The 6,913-nt window shown below is 44.2% G+C and overlaps 1 long non-coding RNA gene across 1 annotated transcript; it reads left to right on the forward strand.

Annotated features, from left to right (window-relative positions):
- The first annotated feature begins 335 nt into the window (after nucleotides 1–335).
- Nucleotides 336–3,059, forward strand: LOC113887245. Its single transcript, XR_003509678.1, has 3 exons — nucleotides 336–1,093; nucleotides 1,335–1,467; nucleotides 1,866–3,059. It is a non-coding gene; the product is annotated as an uncharacterized LOC113887245 (long non-coding RNA).
- The last annotated feature ends 3,854 nt before the right edge of the window (nucleotides 3,060–6,913 follow it).

Genomic DNA, 6,913 nt, shown 5'->3' on the forward strand with positions numbered 1-6,913 from the left:
TTCCCTCCCTCCTACCCCCTCATCCCAGCCCTCTAGGTTGTCACAGAGCACCAGGCTGAGGTGCATGAGCCTAGAACCTGTTATACAGAGTGAAGTAAGTCAGAAAGAAAACAAATTCGTATATTAGCACATATATATGGAATCTAGAAAAATGGTACTGATGAACCTCTGTGAAGGGCAGGAATAAAGACACAGACATAGAGAATGGACTTTTGGACACAGAAATGGAAGGGGAGGGAAGAGTAAGATTGACGTGTGTGTGTGTGTGTGTGTGTGTGTGTGTGTGTGTGTGTGTGTGTAAAATAGATTCGCTAGTGGGAAGCTGCTGTATAGCACAGGGAGCTCAGCTCAGTGCTCTCTGCCTTCTATACAAGACTTCCATTAGTTTATCCATACAATACACCAATTTATTCTAATGTTATTGAGGAGATAACAAAATAGCTTTTACAATCCTTGGGACCGTCACACGGTTTACACAGTCAGACTAAAGTTTGTACATCACTGTAATGCAAAATAACTATGGGCGTTACAAGAAAAGATTGCTTGGGTTTTTTATCTATCCTGTCATCCTCCAGTCCCACATCAAGGACTGTGGAGAGGACTTGGAGGGCAGTGGTCCTTCCAGTGGTCAAAATACTGCCCATGCTTTAGGTTATATTAAATTCGTGCCCCTATGGCATAACTGCGCCATATTTAAGTTCACAGCAAATGATGGGACCATCAACAGAGACAATTCTATTTCTTCTGGTGTGCAATTCCACATGAGATACAGCCCAATTATTGGTTTTCACAGGCATGAGAGCACAGGCAATGCCATGAATAGAGAAGAAACATTCACCCGGTACTTTCATTTTTTCCTGTCTCCCTCGGACAAAACCCAGAGCTTAGCCACCTCCTTCTTGATCCTGATGAGAACCTGATGTGAACCAGTGATTCTGAAACCATCCTTTAGCCTGTGTTCATCATCATCCAGTATAAAGCCAAGCAAACCACTCTCTGGAGAAAGAGGTGACCTTATCAGCCACCCTGGTACTTTGCTCCTCAAAAGGCACCGTGGAACCCAGGAGGTGGACCTAAACCCCTCCCAGACCAGGTAACTCCATGTGAACAATACCAGGGACAATCAGGCTCCCTACTGCTGGCTATAGGTGACCTCCAACTTTAAGTCCTATCCTGTTACCATGGTCCTTCTCACCTGAGAAGTTCCTACCCTTGCTAGTGCTGACTCTATGTCTCTTGGCAGTTCACCAGCCCTAGTAATCTCCGCACTACTGTTGACAAGGTCTGTCTGGAAACTATACCACATGCACCTAACAGGGTGTCTTACAACACAGGTCAGATTGGAGGCAATGGGAACCATGCTGTTGGCTATTCACACTGGTCAGTCCTGCTAAATGACCACAGATACCAACACTGAGGCTAGCAACCTTCTCCTGTCTCTTCTACTACAAGCAACACCCATTCTGGGTAAGCTAGACACTTTAGATACCACTTGTGACTCATAGATGGTTCTAAACCCGCAGGGCCAACTCTGACCTCAAATCAGATGAGACTGACTGTGATTAAGTAGTGCCATTAACCACATAGAGCCACTGCCTCTTGAGATTTATGTAAGGAATTGCCCAGAAATAGTATGTACCCAGTATTACAACCAGGATGCTTGTGATGAGTGCAATCATATGAAAAGTGCTGTAATGCAGAGCTATACCAACAAACTCTATGGGATTACAGTTAGATAAAATTATAGCTCTTGCTAATCCCTGACAATAATGACTAATGTAAACCCTGCCAAAATGTATATCTTTACAAATGTTGGTTTCTTTTCTTATCAGTTGTTAATATAACGTCTTTTCCTCTCTTTCCAGTACAAGTCCCATTTATTGAAGCTTGCACTCAAAGAAGTTCGTCTAAGTGACCAAGGACAATTTACCATGAATTTCCTCCCTGGTTGGGAATTTACTTTATTTATTGACTTGATAATATTATTATTTTTTTTTTATTTTTTGCTGTACTAGGTCTTTGTTGCTGCACGGGCTTTTCTTTAGTTGTGGAAAGTGGGCCTATAATTCGTTGTAGTGCAGGGCTTCTCATTATGGTGACTCCTCTTATTGTGGAGCTCGGGCTCTAGGGCATGTGGGCTTCATAGTTGTTGCTCATGAGCTCAATAGTTGCAGTTCCTGGGCTCCCGAGCACAGTCTTAATAGTTGTGGTGCACAGACTTAGCTGCTCCACGCTACGTGGGATATTCCTAGACAGGGTTCAAAACCTTAAAACATTGGCAGGTGGATTCTTTACCACTGATCCACCAGGGAAGCCCCATGGCCACTTATAATTTGTATGTGTATATATGTATGCACACACATGCACACACACACACACACACACACACACACAGCATACTTACTTATTAGGAAAGGAATGTATACAACATAATATCCAGGACAAGGCATATCTAAAGAGTCAGGAGCTTCATGCAGTCTGGAAATTCTTTTCTAGCCTAATTGTCTTCCAATATCAACTTCAAAGTTTCCATCACACTCAGTGGGAGTGGGCCTTTCAACAATTCCAATGCTTACTGCCCACAGGAAACAATCATAGCCTTTGAGTGTGACAGCAAAGAAATTCTCCTGAAAACTGAAAATTTTCAAATCCCATAGAGACATCTAACCACTCTCTATATGAGAGTTTTTCCATCCAAATCGATGGTACTTGTTTACAACTATTAAAAATTCATCAGGCTTACCAAGAGCATCATTAATAAGGACTTGGGAAGTATTGGGAGGGAAATTGCAGCCCAATTTTACTCTTCTGGGGGATCATAAAACATACCCATCCTGTCTTACAGAACAATAATGATAAGCCCAGTAGCAGAGCTAACCTGGGAAGAAATCTATTGAGTTAGTCACATGACCACCTCCCAAGAGGCCACCTCTGAGGCTATAAAAGTAACATAAACAGCTGCCAAAGACTTCGCTGTAGCTCAAACTGTTAAGAATCTGCCTGCGATTCAGGAGACCAGGGTTCGATCCCTGGGTCAGGAAGATCCTCTGGAGAAGGGAATGGCGATCCACTCCAGTATTCTTGCCTGGACAATCCCATGGATATAGAAGCCTGGCAGGTTACAGTCCATGGGGTTGCAAAGAGTCAGACATGACTGAGCGACTAACACACACACACATACACACACAGCTGCCAAAGAAAAATTCCCCCAGAGGGACCTAATGGGCCAAATGTATAATATAGTTGATACCGATTTTTGAAATAACTTGGCCGACCAGGCTATTTGTTATGGGTACTTGGTAGGAAACTCAAGCAATAATCACACCAATCTGAACAAGAAGGAACATACAATTGCCCACCAGAATAGGCCTTCTTATTGCCTTAGTAACGGCAATACATAAGATGTAAAAGAAAAAAACTTAAAGAAAAAAAAAAGTTTGTCCTTTTCTCCTCCTTGAGAATTCCAGACACCTATCTGTTCCTTGAGAGCCTTAACTAGACCCTTTTCTCCTCCACGGGGACCCCGGACTTCTTATCAACCTACCTAGGAGTTGTCTCTCTCAGTATGTTGATGTGTGTGAATGATGTGTGAGTATGCTGCTGCTGCTGCTGCTGCTAAGTCGCTTCAGTCGTGTCCAACTCTGTGTGACCCCGTAGACGGCAGCCCACCAGGCTCCCCCATCCCTGGGATATGTGTGTGAGTACAAATGTATGCTATTGTGTCTATCAGTGTGTGAGCATGTTTCTTTGGGTGACCCATTTAATATGCATGTATCAGTTCAGTTCAGTCGCTCAGTCGTGTCCGACTCTTTGCAACCCCATGAATTGCAGCATGCCAGGCCTCCCTGTCCATCACCATCTCTCAGAGTTCACTCAAACTCACGTCCATCGAGTTGGTGATGTCATCCAGCCATCTCATCCTCTGTCGTCCCCTTCTCCTCCTGCCCCCAATCCCTCCCAGCATTAGAGTCTTTTCCAACGAGTAACTCTTCACATGAAGTGGCCAAAGTACTGGAGTTTCAGCTTTAGCATCATTCCTTCCAAAGAACACCCAGGGCTGACCTCCTTCAGAATGGACCGGTTGGGTCTCCTTGCAGTCCAAGGGACTCTCAAGAGTCTTCTCCAACACCACAGTTCAAAAGCATCAATTCTTCGGTGCTCAGCTTGCTTTATGGTCCAACTCTCACATCCATACATGACCACTGGAAACGCCATAGCCTTGACTAGACGGACCTTTGTCGGCAAAGTAATGTCTCTGCTTTTTAATATGCTATCTAGGTTGGTCATAACATTTCTTCCAAGGAGTAAGCGTCTTTTAATTTCATGGCTGCAGTCACCATCTGCAGTGATTTTGCAGCCCAAAAAGATAGTCAGCCACTGTTTCCCCATCTATTTCCCATGAAGTGATGGGACCAGATGCCATGATCTTTGTTTTCTGAATGTTGAGCTTTAAGCCAATTTTTTCACTCTCCTCTTTCACTTTCATCAAGAGGCTTTTTAGTTCCTCTTCACTTTCTGCCATAAGGGTGTGTGAGCATATTTCTTTGTATGAATGTGTGAATGTGACGTGTGAGTGATTTGAGTGTGCATAAGTGGGAGCACATGTTTCAGTGAATATGCAAATATGTCCGTTTGTGAGCACATTCAGGCTTTACAGGTGGTGCTAGTGGTGAAGAACCTGCCTGCCAATGCAGGAGAGGCAAGAGATGCGGGTTTGAACCCTGGATAGTGAAGATGCCCTTGAGGAGGGCACAGCAATCCACTCCAGTATTCTTGCCTGGAGAATCCCATGGACAGAGGAGCCTGGCAGGCTACAGTCAGTAGCGTCGTACAGAGTCAGACACAACTGAAGTGACTTAGCACACATGCATGTGAGCATGTTCATGTGTGAGTGAACCTGAGTGTAAGAGTCTCTTTGTGTGGGAATGTACCAGCGTGTTCATGTGTAAAAAAACGTGAGCATGTCCACATGTGTCAACATGTTGATGCAAAAATGTAAGACTATGAGTAAGTATGTTCAAGAGTGAATGTGTCAGCATGTATCTGAGTAAGTGAATGTATGACAATTCTTATGTGTGTTATAGATTTAATGGGAAAGTGTGACTGAATGTGTGAGCATGGGTTTGAGTGTGTTTCTTCCCCCTGGGTTTTTTTCAGGACTGCATGTCCACATGGTGAAATGTAAGGCACTGTGCACAAATAAGCTTTTCTTCTCTACTGGCTCAAAACTGTCTATAACCAGCTGTACAGCTAGGGCACATTATTCTCTGTAAATAACATCCCACCCCTCCTATAGAAACATGTGTGACTCTCATGATTCACCCTGCTGGCTTCACTGCAGGCTAACTGCCCAGAAGCTGACCTGCAAAGAGAGAAATAAGTTATCCCAAGTCGAACGCTTTAGAAAGCAAAGTGCTATTGGGAATAATTGTCTGAATAACAGCTGAGAAGTAAATGGGGCTCTGTGTTAGGTCAAATCCCAGACACTAGCATTTAGGGTTACCATGATCAAGCCCCAGCAAAGTGCTTACAGGAGTTGCTATAAACACAGCCCTTTATTCCAACCATTCAGACCCCACCCCCCACAAACATGCCATTAGAGAATGGAAGCTATGTATGTCAGTTAAGAAAATCTAGCAGGCCCAGGGAGCCAGGGACCCCACCGACCCCAAGGTCATACTTCTCATTCTAGACCATTTAGTGCCACTCAGACAGCCATCCCTTTGGGTGGGATCCAGAAGACCCTAAAGGGCCAGCACAGGGCCTGGTCGAGAGACTCCCAGCGATAAGAGCAAATGGGAGCTGAAATACAGTCCACATTCTCCTCATCAAGCTGCGTGCCCTGGCTCTGAGATGCAGCCCAAAAGACGGGAAACATGTTCTACTTTATCTTCCCAGAGAGGACGCCTTATGTGCTAGAAGGGATCTGCATGAGAACGTAGTGGAAGTATCCATACATCTCAAAAAGGCAAATTAAAAGTGTTACGGACTGCGTGTTGGTGTACTCCAAATACAAATATGTACAGCCTGGGGGGAGTGCCACTGGTAAGGTGCAGCTGGTTTGCTGCATTTCAGCTCTTTTCAACCTAACACAAAACTCTTTTTTTTTAAAATTTATTTTATTTTTTAACTTTACAATATTGTATTGGTTTTGCCATATATCGAAATGAATCTGCCACAGGTATGGTATGGGGAGGGAGGAGGGAGGAGGGTTCAGGATGGGGAACCCATGTATACCTAACACAAAATTCGTAAGTGTCATGACTTCCCTGGTGGTGCGCTGGCTAAGACTGCACTCCGAACGCAGGGGGCCCAGGTTTGATCCCTGGTCAGGGAACTAAATCCCACATGCCACAATTAAATAGTATGCCACAACTAAAGGTTCCACATGCTGCAAATAAAGATCCCACGTGCCACAACTAACGATCCTGCATGCCACAACTAAAGATGCCATGTGCCACAACTGAAGATCCTGCGTGTTGCAACTAAAAAGACCTTGCATGCTGTACGTGAAAGATCCCACATGCCACAATGAAAGTTCTGCATGCCACAAATAAAAAGATTCCACATACCCCAACTGAAGATCCTGCATGCCACAACTAAAAGATCCCACATGCCACAACAAAGATCCCAAATGCTAGAAAGAAAAGATCCTACATGCCACCACAGGGATCCTGCATGTCACAATTGAAAAGATCCCACATACCACAACTAAAAAGATGTCACAAGCCCCAAATAAAAGATCCCATGTGAAACAACAAAGATCCCCTATGCCACAACTAAACAGATCTGAAATGCTGCAAGTAAAAAAATCTTGTTTGCTGCAACAAATGATCACCTATGCTGCAACACATATCCCACACACCACAATAAAAATCACATGTATCACAACTGAAATGATCCCACACGCTGC

Source organism: Bos indicus x Bos taurus, chromosome X (genome assembly GCF_003369695.1).
Source record: "Bos indicus x Bos taurus breed Angus x Brahman F1 hybrid chromosome X, Bos_hybrid_MaternalHap_v2.0, whole genome shotgun sequence".
Taxonomy (NCBI): Eukaryota; Metazoa; Chordata; class Mammalia; order Artiodactyla; family Bovidae; genus Bos; species Bos indicus x Bos taurus.